Source organism: Siphateles boraxobius, unplaced genomic scaffold, assembly GCF_051911475.1.
Source record: "Siphateles boraxobius isolate OS27281-9 unplaced genomic scaffold, OSU_SipBor_1 63, whole genome shotgun sequence".
Taxonomy (NCBI): domain Eukaryota; kingdom Metazoa; phylum Chordata; class Actinopteri; order Cypriniformes; family Leuciscidae; genus Siphateles; species Siphateles boraxobius.
In genome coordinates this window covers 196607-207756 of record NW_027509190.1, presented here as the reverse complement: position 1 = coordinate 207756, position 11150 = coordinate 196607, and the positions used below count along the sequence as shown (strand labels likewise).

Sequence of the window (11150 nt, the reverse complement as noted above, 5' to 3'; positions counted from 1 at the left end):
TGTAATTCATTCACTGGGCTATCATGCATTCAAACTAATCAAGAGTTGTAAACTTTGATGGGTTGCTGTTGTGTATTTTCATTTAGCTGTTCTCATGATTGCTGCATTTATAGACAACTGTGCCTAGGGTCTTGAAGTTCAATCACACCACATGTATGTTTTTCCACATTTTTTTCCACTTGGCATATGTAACTCTTTAGGTATTTACAGCACCGCTGGTCACTGTATGATAAAAATGTGAAAACATCATAAGTAGAAGTTTATTTTAGCTCAAGTTTGCTCTGTGTGAATGTATTGTTCTGTTTCAGTGGTGTTCTGTGACTCAACCTTGAAGGGAAAAGATATTGCCTTTGTGGTCAAACCCTGTTCCCCAACGGCATCTGCTGAAGAAAGGGAGTGGACACACTTGTCGATGGCCCCAGAGTACAAGCATAAAAAAAAGAGTTGGCAGGAAAACTTAGAGTGCGCTATAGACATTTGAGATATTGCCTTTGTGGTCAAACCCTGTTCCTCAACGGCATCTGCTGAAGAAAGGGAGTGGACACACTCGTCGATGGCCCCAGAGTACAAGCATAAAAAAAAGAGTTGGCAGGAAAACTGAGAGTGCGCAATCAGTTTAGGAATAGGACATCTTAGAGCTTTAGGGTTCATAAATGGCCAATTCCACCATGATGTATGAGAGCATCTACTGAAAGAATGGGGTGGGCAGACTTATGGATGGTACCAAAATACAAGCTCTGAATGGGCTGTGTCCTCCAGGTTTTCGAGAAAAAATCGAGTTGGCAGAAAAACGGAAAGTGCTTAGCCGTTTGCGCCACCGTTGCATGCACTCGATGTAACTGGACACGAACTGCAGCAGGAGGAATTAATCCTCTGGAGACTTTGAGGTAGAGGCCCTCTGACACACGTCGGAAACAAAACCTTAAAGGACTTCACAGATTTTTTTATTTGATTTATTCTTTGATTTTTTCTCTAAATCGGTCTCCTTTCAGCATAGGCGCTGCCTTAACAAGCAGAAAGGCTCAGCTAATTTGAGGCATATGCAGACCTGGGGGCCCAGCAAGTCCTCACCAAGGTGGTAGAGCCCAGCGAGCCATTTCACCACTTTAAAAAAACCTTGTTTATTAGTGTAGCCTGCCTTCCAGAGGATACATATTCACACACTTTGTAATTCATTCACTGGGCTATCATGCATTCAAACTAATCAAGAGTTGTAAACTTTGATGGGTTGCTGTTGTGTATTTTCATTTAGCTGTTCTCATGATTGCTGCATTTATAGACAACTGTGCCTAGGGTCTTGAAGTTCAATCACACCACATGTATGTTTTTCCACATTTTTTTCCACTTGGCATATGTAACTCTTTAGGTATTTACAGCACCGCTGGTCACTGTATGATAAAAATGTGAAAACATCATAAGTAGAAGTTTATTTTAGCTCAAGTTTGCTCTGTGTGAATGTATTGTTCTGTTTCAGTGGTGTTCTGTGACTCAACCTTGAAGGGAAAAGATATTGCCTTTGTGGTCAAACCCTGTTCCCCAACGGCATCTGCTGAAGAAAGGGAGTGGACACACTTGTCGATGGCCCCAGAGTACAAGCATAAAAAAAAGAGTTGGCAGGAAAACTTAGAGTGCGCTATAGACATTGGAGATATTGCCTTTGTGGTCAAACCCTGTTCCTCAACGGCATCTGCTGAAGAAAGGGAGTGGACACACTCGTCGATGGCCCCAGAGTACAAGCATAAAAAAAAGAGTTGGCAGGAAAACTGAGAGTGCGCAATCAGTTTAGGAATAGGACATCTTAGAGCTTTAGGGTTCATAAATGGCCAATTCCACCATGATGTATGAGAGCATCTACTGAAAGAATGGGGTGGGCAGACTTATGGATGGTACCAAAATACAAGCTCTGAATGGGCTGTGTCCTCCAGGTTTTCGAGAAAAAATCGAGTTGGCAGAAAAACGGAAAGTGCTTAGCCGTTTGCACCACCGTTGCATGCACTCGATGTAACTGGACACGAACTGCAGCAGGAGGAATTAATCCTCTGGAGACTTTGAGGTAGAGGCCCTCTGACACACGTCGGAAACAAAACCTTAAAGGACTTCACAGATTTTTTTATTTGATTTATTCTTTGATTTTTTCTCTAAATCGGTCTCCTTTCAGCATAGGCGCTGCCTTAACAAGCAGAAAGGCTCAGCTAATTTGAGGCATATGCACACCTGGGGGCCCAGCAAGTCCTCACCAAGGTGGTAGAGCCCAGCGAGCCATTTCACCACTTTAAAAAAACCTTGTTTATTAGTGTAGCCTGCCTTCCAGAGGATACATATTCACACACTTTGTAATTCATTCACTGGGCTATCATGCATTCAAACTAATCAAGAGTTGTAAACTTTGATGGGTTGCTGTTGTGTATTTTCATTTAGCTGTTCTCATGATTGCTGCATTTATAGACAACTGTGCCTAGGGTCTTGAAGTTCAATCACACCACATGTATGTTTTTCCACATTTTTTTCCACTTGGCATATGTAACTCTTTAGGTATTTACAGCACCGCTGGTCACTGTATGATAAAAATGTGAAAACATCATAAGTAGAAGTTTATTTTAGCTCAAGTTTGCTCTGTGTGAATGTATTGTTCTGTTTCAGTGGTGTTCTGTGACTCAACCTTGAAGGGAAAAGATATTGCCTTTGTGTTCAAACCCTGTTCCCCAACGCCATCTGCTTAAGAAAGGGAGTGGACACACTTGTCGATGGCCCCAGAGTACAAGCATAAAAAAAAGAGTTGGCAGGAAAACTTAGAGTGCGCTATAGACATTAGAGATATTGCCTTTGTGGTCAAACCCTGTTCCTCAACGGCATCTGCTGAAGAAAGGGAGTGGACACACTCGTCGATGGCCCCAGAGTACAAGCATAAAAAAAAGAGTTGGCAGGAAAACTGAGAGTGCGCAATCAGTTTAGGAATAGGACATCTTAGAGCTTTAGGGTTCATAAATGGCCAATTCCACCATGATGTATGAGAGCATCTACTGAAAGAATGGGGTGGGCAGACTTATGGATGGTACCAAAATACAAGCTCTGAATGGGCTGTGTCCTCCAGGTTTTCGAGAAAAAATCGAGTTGGCAGAAAAACGGAAAGTGCTTAGCCGTTTGCGCCACCGTTGCATGCACTCGATGTAACTGGACACGAACTGCAGCAGGAGGAATTAATCCTCTGGAGACTTTGAGGTAGAGGCCCTCTGACACACGTCGGAAACAAAACCTTAAAGGACTTCACAGATTTTTTTATTTGATTTATTCTTTGATTTTTTCTCTAAATCGGTCTCCTTTCAGCATAGGCGCTGCATTAACAAGCAAAACGGCTCCGATAATTTGAGGCATATGCATACCTGGGGGCCCAGCAAGTCCTCACCAAGGTGGTAGAGCCCAGCGAGCCATTTCACCACTTTAAAAAAAACTTGTTTATTAGTGTAGCCTGCCTTCCAGAGGATACATATTCACACACTTTGTAATTCATTCACTGGGCTATCATGCATTCAAACTAATCAAGAGTTGTAAACTTTGATGGGTTGCTGTTGTATATTTTCATTTAGCTGTTCTCATGATTGCTGCATTTATAGACAACTGTGCCTAGGGTCTTGAAGTTCAATCACACCACATGTATGTTTTTCCACATTTTTTTCCACTTGGCATATGTAACTCTTTAGGTATTTACAGCACCGCTGGTCACTGTATGATAAAAATGTGAAAACATCATAAGTAGAAGTTTATTTTAGCTCAAGTTTGCTCTGTGTGAATGTATTGTTCTGTTTCAGTGGTGTTCTGTGACTCAACCTTGAAGGGAAAAGATATTGCCTTTGTGGTCAAACCCTGTTCCCCAACGGCATCTGCTGAAGAAAGGGAGTGGACACACTTGTCGATGGCCCCAGAGTACAAGCATAAAAAAAAGAGTCCGCAGGAAAACTTAGAGTGCGCTATAGACATTGGAGATATTGCCTTTGTGGTCAAACCCTGTTCCTCAACGGCATCTGCTGAAGAAAGGGAGTGGACACACTCGTCGATGGCCCCAGAGTACAAGCATAAAAAAAAGAGTTGGCAGGAAAACTGAGAGTGCGCAATCAGTTTAGGAATAGGACATCTTAGAGCTTTAGGGTTCATAAATGGCCAATTCCACCATGATGTATGAGAGCATCTACTGAAAGAATGGGGTGGGCAGACTTATGGATGGTACCAAAATACAAGCTCTGAATGGGCTGTGTACTCCAGGTTTTCGAGAAAAAATCGAGTTGGCAGAAAAACGGAAAGTGCTTAGCCGTTTGCGCCACCGTTGCATGCACTCGATGTAACTGGACACGAACTGCAGCAGGAGGAATTAATCCTCTGGAGACTTTGAGGTAGAGGCCCTCTGACACACGTCGGAAACAATACCTTAAAGGACTTCACAGATTTTTTTATTTGATTTATTCTTTGATTTTTTCTCTAAATCGGTCTCCTTTCAGCATAGGCGCTGCCTTAACAAGCAAAACGGCTCCGATAATTTGAGGCATATGCAGACCTCGGGGCCCAGCAAGTCCTCACCAAGGTGGTAGAGCCCAGCGAGCCATTTCACCACTTTAAAAAAAACTTGTTTATTAGTGTAGCCTGCCTTCCAGAGGATACATATTCACACACTTTGTAATTCATTCACTGGGCTATCATGCATTCAAACTAATCAAGAGTTGTAAACTTTGATGGGTTGCTGTTGTGTATTTTCATTTAGCTGTTCTCATGATTGCTGCATTTATAGACAACTGTGCCTAGGGTCTTGAAGTTCAATCACACCACATGTATGTTTTTCCACATTTACACGTATTCCTACTTGGCATATGTAACTCTTTAGGTATTTACAGCACCGCTGGTCACTGTATGATAAAAATGTGAAAACATCATAACTAGAAGTTTATTTTAGCTCAAGTTTGCTCTGTGTGAATGTATTGTTCTGTTTCAGTGGTGTTCTGTGACTCACCTTGAAGGGAAAAGATATTGCCTTTGTGGTCAAACCCTGTTCCCCAACGGCATCTGCTGAAGAAAGTGAGTGGATACACTTGTCGATGGCCCCAGAGTACAAGCATAAAAAAAGAATTGGCAAGAAAACTGAGAGTGCGCTATAGACATTGGAGATATTGCCTTTGTGGTCAAACCCTGTTCCTCAACGGCATCTGCTGAAGAAAGGGAGTGGACACACTCGTCGATGGCCCCAGAGTACAAGCAAAAAAAAAGAGTTGGCAGGAAAACTGAGAGTGCGCAATCAGTTTAGGAATAGGACATCTTAGAGCTTTAGGGTTCATAAATGGCCAATTCCACCATGATGTATGAGAGCATCTACTGAAAGAATGGGGTGGGCAGACTTATGGATGGTACCAAAATACAAGCTCTGAATGGGCTGTGTCCTCCAGGTTTTCGAGAAAAAATCGAGTTGGCAGAAAAACGGAAAGTGCTTAGCCGTTTGCGCCACCGTTGCATGCACTCGATGTAACTGGACACAAACTGCAGCAGGAGGAATTAATCCTCTGGAGACTTTGAGGTAGAGGCCCTCTGACACACGTCGGAAACAAAACCTTAAAGGACTTCACAGATTTTTTTTATTTGATTTATTCTTTGATTTTTTCTCTAAATCGGTCTCCTTTCAGCATAGGCGCTGCCTTAACAAGCAAAAAGGCTCCGATAATTTGAGGCATATGCAGACCTGGGGGCCCAACAAGTCCTCACCAAGGTGGTAGAGCCCAGCGAGCCATTTCACCACTTTAAAAAAACCTTGTTTATTAGTGTAGCCTGCCTTCCAGAGGATACATATTCACACACTTTGTAATTCATTCACTGGGCTATCATGCATTCAAACTAATCAAGAGTTGTAAACTTTGATGGGTTGCTGTTGTGTATTTTCATTTAGCTGTTCTCATGATTGCTGCATTTATAGACAACTGTGCCTAGGGTCTTGAAGTTCAATCACACCACATGTATGTTTTTCCACATTTACACGTATTCCTACTTGGCATATGTAACTCTTTAGGTATTTACAGCACCGCTGGTCACTGTATGATAAAAATGTGAAAACATCATAACTAGAAGTTTATTTTAGCTCAAGTTTGCTCTGTGTGAATGTATTGTTCTGTTTCAGTGGTGTTCTGTGACTCACCTTGAAGGGAAAAGATATTGCCTTTGTGGTCAAACCCTGTTCCCCAACGGCATCTGCTGAAGAAAGTGAGTGGATACACTTGTCGATGGCCCCAGAGTACAAGCATAAAAAAAAGAATTGGCAGGAAAACTGAGAGTGCGCTATAGACATTGGAGATGCACCAGTTCTTGACACAAGAGAACAAGAATGAAAACAAAGAGTGGCAGGAGGGGATGAATCAAGTCCAGTGAAGCAGGCTTTGATCACAGCTGCAAAAACATGGAGCGCTTCACGGATTTGCGTGTCATCCTTTCGCAGGGGCCATGCTAATCTTCTCTGTATCGATCCAATTTTAGTATATCTTCTGCATTAGCAAGCACAGGTTTGGTGCCCAGCTCAAGGCATATGTACACCTTGGGTTCCAGCGAGCTATCACCAAGGTGGTAGGGCCCAGCGAGTCATCTCGCCTCTGCATACCTTTGCTTGACACAATGATTGATGCAAAAGCTCAATGAGTTTAGGAATAGGACATCTTAGAGCTTTAGGGTTCACAAATGGCCAATTCCACCATGATGTATGAGAGCATCTACTGAAAGAATGGGGTGGGCAGACTTATGGATGGTACCAAAATACAAGCTCTGAATGGGCTGTGTCCTCCAGATTTTCGAGAAAAAATCGAGTTGGCAGAAAAACGGAAAGTGCTTAGCCGTTTGCGCCACCGTTGCATGCACTCGATGTAACTGGACACGAACTGCAGCAGGAGGAATTAATCCTCTGGAGACTTTGAGGTAGAGGCCCTCTTACACACGTCGGAAACAAAACCTTAAAGGACTTCACAGATTTTTTTATTTGATTTATTCTTTGATTTTTTCTCTAAATCGGTCTCCTTTCAGCATAGGCGCTGCCTTAACAAGCAAAAAGGCTCAGATAATTTGAGGCATATGCACACCTTGGGGCCCAGCAAGTCCTCACCAAGGTGGTAGAGCCCAGCGAGCCATTTCACCACTTTAAAAAAACCTTGTTTATTAGTGTAGCCTGCCTTCCAGAGGATACATATTCACACACTTTGTAATTCATTCACTGGGCTATCATGCATTCAAACTAATCAAGAGTTGTAAACTTTGATGGGTTGCTGTTGTGTATTTTCATTTAGCTGTTCTCATGATTGCTGCATTTATAGACAACTGTGCCTAGGGTCTTGAAGTTCAATCACACCACATGTATGTTTTTCCACATTTTTTTCCACTTGGCATATGTAACTCTTTAGGTATTTACAGCACCGCTGGTCACTGTATGATAAAATGTGAAAACATCATAAGTAGAAGTTTATTTTAGCTCAAGTTTGCTCTGTGTGAATGTATTGTTCTGTTTCAGTGGTGTTCTGTGACTCAACCTTGAAGGGAAAAGATATTGCCTTTGTGGTCAAACCCTGTTCCCCAACGGCATCTGCTGAAGAAAGGGAGTGGACACACTTGTCGATGGCCCCAGAGTACAAGCATAAAAAAAAGAGTCCGCAGGAAAACTTAGAGTGCGCTATAGACATTGGAGATATTGCCTTTGTGGTCAAACCCTGTTCCTCAACGGCATCTGCTGAAGAAAGGGAGTGGACACACTCGTCGATGGCCCCAGAGTACAAGCATAAAAAAAAGAGTTGGCAGGAAAACTGAGAGTGCGCAATCAGTTTAGGAATAGGACATCTTAGAGCTTTAGGGTTCATAAATGGCCAATTCCACCATGATGTATGAGAGCATCTACTGAAAGAATGGGGTGGGCAGACTTATGGATGGTACCAAAATACAAGCTCTGAATGGGCTGTGTCCTCCAGGTTTTCGAGAAAAAATCGAGTTGGCAGAAAAACGGAAAGTGCTTAGCCGTTTGCGCCACCGTTGCATGCACTCGATGTAACTGGACACGAACTGCAGCAGGAGGAATTAATCCTCTGGAGACTTTGAGGTAGAGGCCCTCTGACACACGTCGGAAACAAAACCTTAAAGGACTTCACAGATTTTTTTATTTGATTTATTCTTTGATTTTTTCTCTAAATCGGTCTCCTTTCAGCATAGGCGCTGCCTTAACAAGCAGAAAGGCTCAGCTAATTTGAGGCATATCCAGACCTGGGGGCCAAGCAAGTCCTCACTAAGGTGGTAGAGCCCAGCAAGCCATTTCACCACTTTAAAAAAACCTTGTTTATTAGTGTAGCCTGCCTTCCAGAGGATACATATTCACACACTTTGTAATTCATTCACTGGGCTATCATGCATTCAAACTAATCAAGAGTTGTAAACTTTGATGGGTTGCTGTTGTGTATTTTCATTTAGCTGTTCTCATGATTGCTGCATTTATAGACAACTGTGCCTAGGGTCTTGAAGTTCAATCACACCACATGTATGTTTTTCCACATTTTTTTCCACTTGGCATATGTAACTCTTTAGGTATTTACAGCACCGCGGGTCACTGTATGATAAAAATGTGAAAACATCATAAGTAGAAGTTTATTTTAGCTCAAGTTTGCTCTGTGTGAATGTATTGTTCTGTTTCAGTGGTGTTCTGTGACTCAACCTTGAAGGGAAAAGATATTGCCTTTGTGGTCAAACCCTGTTCCCCAACGGCATCTGCTGAAGAAAGGGAGTGGACACACTTGTCGATGGCCCCAGAGTACAAGCATAAAAAAAAGAGTCCGCAGGAAAACTTAGAGTGCGCTATAGACATTGGAGATATTGCCTTTGTGGTCAAACCCTGTTCCTCAACGGCATCTGCTGAAGAAAGGGAGTGGACACACTCGTCGATGGCCCCAGAGTACAAGCATAAAAAAAAAAGTTGGCAGGAAAACTGAGAGTGCGCAATCAGTTTAGGAATAGGACATCTTAGAGCTTTAGGGTTCATAAATGGCCAATTCCACCATGATGTATGAGAGCATCTACTGAAAGAATGGGGTGGGCAGACTTATGGATGGTACCAAAATACAAGCTCTGAATGGGCTGTGTACTCCAGGTTTTCGAGAAAAAATCGAGTTGGCAGAAAAACGGAAAGTGCTTAGCCGTTTGCGCCACCGTTGCATGCACTCGATGTAACTGGACACGAACTGCAGCAGGAGGAATTAATCCTCTGGAGACTTTGAGGTAGAGGCCCTCTGACACACGTCGGAAACAAAACCTTAAAGGACTTCACAGATTTTTTTATTTGATTTATTCTTTGATTTTTTCTCTAAATCGGTCTCCTTTCAGCATAGGCGCTGCCTTAACAAGCAAAACGGCTCCGATAATTTGAGGCATATTCAGACCTCGGGGCCCAACAAGTCCTCACCAAGGTGGTAGAGCCCAGCGAGCCATTTCACCACTTTAAAAAAAACTTGTTTATTAGTGTAGCCTGCCTTCCAGAGGATACATATTCACACACTTTGTAATTCATTCACTGGGCTATCATGCATTCAAAGTAATCAAGAGTTGTAAACTTTGATGGGTTGCTGTTGTGTATTTTCATTTAGCTGTTCTCATGATTGCTGCATTTATAGACAACTGTGCCTAGGGTCTTGAAGTTCAATCACACCACATGTATGTTTTTCCACATTTACACGTATTCCTACTTGGCATATGTAACTCTTTAGGTATTTACAGCACCGCTGGTCACTGTATGATAAAAATGTGAAAACATCATAACTAGAAGTTTATTTTAGCTCAAGTTTGCTGTGTGTGAATGTATTGTTCTGTTTCAGTAGTGTTCTGTGACTCACCTTGAAGGGAAAAGATATTGCCTTTGTGGTCAAACCCTGTTCCCCAACGGCATCTGCTGAAGAAAGTGAGTGGATACACTTGTCGATGGCCCCAGAGTACAAGCATAAAAAAAAGAATTGGCAGGAAAACTGAGAGTGCGCTATAGACATTGGAGATGCACCAGTTCTTGACACAAGAGAACAAGAATGAAAACAAAGAGTGGCAGGAGGGGATGAATCAAGTCCAGTGAAGCAGGCTTTGATCACAGCTGCAAAAATATGGAGCGCTTCACGGATTTGCGTGTCATCCTTGCGCTCTGTGCCCAGCAATGTTCTCTGGATGACGGCCAATCAGCAGCTCGGATTGTCGAGCCTTTGTCGAGCGTTTTCGGTTTTGGGCCAATCAGCAGCTCGGATTGTCGAGCGTTTGTCGAGCGTTTTCGGTTTTTAGCCAATCAGCAGCTCGTATTGTCGAGCGTTTGTCGAGCGTTTTGGGCCAATCAACGGTTAGTATACTCAAGCGTTTGTCGAGCGTTTTGGGCCAATCAGCGGTTAGTATAATCAAGCGTTTCTCATAGCAACCACCAAAGCAACTGACAACGAGTCAACGAGTGAGTCAGTGAGTAAAACAAAAATAAATAGAATATTACGAATGTACTGACATAACATTGTCTTCCCAGAGTACTTTTACAATGTACTGACATGGAATTTGTCGATGTATTATGCTGTCAATCGCTGGTTTTGATAACGTTATTTAAAGATACGTTAACGTACGTCAGGCGTCCGGTTAACACATTTAAACCATATTTACACTTTGAATTTCGACTCCAAACTGTAGTAACTACATCTACGTGGTCTAATGAAGATAACCAGGTAGTCTGATCAAAGATTAAATACATTTTGAGAGATCGCTAGCATGTAATGTAATGTAATGTAATCCATTGCATTGGAAATGAACGGGACAACATGTGACGATCTCTGAAAACAAAATTAAATGATGAAAAGACCATACAGTTAGTATCTTTAGACCCTTAAGATTATAATATCACCACGTGAAATCAAAATATAAAGTTTAAGTGTATTTTTTATGCATTAACAATATGCCTGTTTGTTTACCTGTCATTATTTACCTGTTGTGTCAAGTTATGTTCATTTTTTAACGTTAATATTTCAATAGTGAATGTGTAGTACTAGTATATCATTAATCTTATGTGTGATATTCCTGTTAATATGGCAATTAACATGTAGTTTAACCTGTAATGCTCCCTTAACGCTGTGCTATGTCATTGTAGAGAT

General features: G+C 42.1%; 1 non-coding gene across 1 annotated transcript; it reads right to left on the bottom strand.

Annotated features, from left to right (window-relative positions):
• Window positions 1-6418: 6418 nt before the first annotated feature.
• On the bottom strand, window positions 6419-6521 carry LOC143719459 (U6 spliceosomal RNA). Its single transcript, XR_013196536.1, has one exon. It is a non-coding gene; the product is annotated as a U6 spliceosomal RNA (small nuclear RNA).
• Between the last annotated feature and the right edge of the window lie 4629 nt (window positions 6522-11150).